Below are 1,479 nucleotides of genomic sequence, written 5' to 3'. Positions count from 1 at the left end.
GGGGCTGGGGGTTTGTTTTGCTGTACTCCTGGGAGGCCGTAGATGTCAATCGATGTGCTTTGGAGGGGGCTAGGTGGATTTCAAAATTTTTTGGTTAGGTAGGTAGGTTGGGTTATTCGGTACAGGCATAAAAACTCAATTGGACACCCCTGTCCAATTCTGTATGTGGAGAAGGTAATGTCGTGGGGAGCTGGGGTTTGTTTTGCTGTACTCCTGGGAGGCCGTAGATGTCCATCGATGTGCTTTGAGGGGGGCTAGGTGGTTTCAAGTTATGTATAGGGTACAGGGATAAAAACTCAATTGGACACCCCTGTCCAATTCTGTATGTGGAGAAGGTAATGTCGCTGGGGAGCTGGGGTTTGTTTTGTTGTACTCCTGGGAGGCCGTAGATGTCAATCGATGTGCTTTGGAGGGGCTAGGTGGATTTAAAATTGGTTATGTTTTAGGGTACAGGCATAAAAACTCAATTGGACACCCCCTGTCCAATCTCTGTATGTGGAGAAGGTAATGTCGTGGGGAGCTGGGGTTTGTTTTGTTGTACTCCTGGGAGGCCGTAGATGTCAATCGATGTGCTTTGGAGGGCTAGGTGGATTTCAAAATTTGGTTATTTTAGGGTACAGGGATAAAAACTCAATTGGACACCCCTGTCCAATTCTGTATGTGGAGAAGGTAATGTCGTGGGGAGCTGGGGTTTGTTTTGCTGTACTCCTGGGAGGCCGTAGATGTCAATCGATGTGCTTTGGAGGGGGCTAGGTGGATTTCAAAATTTGGTTATTTTAGGGTACAGGCATAAAAACTCAATTGGACACCCCTGTCCAATTCTGTATGTGGAGAAGGTAATGTCGGTGGGGAGCTGGGGTTTGTTTTGTTGTACTCCTGGGAGGCCGTAGATGTCAATCGATGTGCTTTGGAGGGGGCTAGGGTTAGGGTTAGGGTTAGGGTTAGGTACAGGGATAAAAACTCAATTGGACACCCCTGTCCAATTCTGTATGTGGAGAAGGTAATGTCGTGGGGAGCTGGGGTTTGTTTTGCTGTACTCCTGGGAGGCCGTAGATGTCCAATCGATGTGCTTTGGAGGGGGCTAGGTGGATTTCGAAATTTGGTTAGGGTACAGGGATAAAAACTCAATTGGACACCCCTGTCCAATTCTGTATGTGGAGAAGGTAATGTCGTGGGAGCCTGGGGTTTGTTTTGTTGTACTCCTGGGAGGCCGTAGATGTCCATCGATGTGCTTTGGAGGGGCTAGGTGGATTTCAAAATTTGGTTATGTTTTTGCACATAGGTACAGGCATAAAAACTCAATTGGACACCCCTGTCCAATTCTGTATGTGGAGAAGGTAATGTCGTGGGGAGCTGGGGTTTGTTTTGTTGTACTCCTGGGAGGCCGTAGATGTCCATCGATGTGCTTTGGAGGGGGCTAGGTGGATTTCAAAATTTGGTTATGTTTGCACATAGGGTACAGGCATAAAAACTCAATTG

This window comes from Coregonus clupeaformis, unplaced genomic scaffold (genome assembly GCF_020615455.1).
Source record: "Coregonus clupeaformis isolate EN_2021a unplaced genomic scaffold, ASM2061545v1 scaf3104, whole genome shotgun sequence".
Taxonomy (NCBI): Eukaryota; Metazoa; Chordata; class Actinopteri; order Salmoniformes; family Salmonidae; genus Coregonus; species Coregonus clupeaformis.
This window is presented reverse-complemented; position numbering follows the sequence as displayed.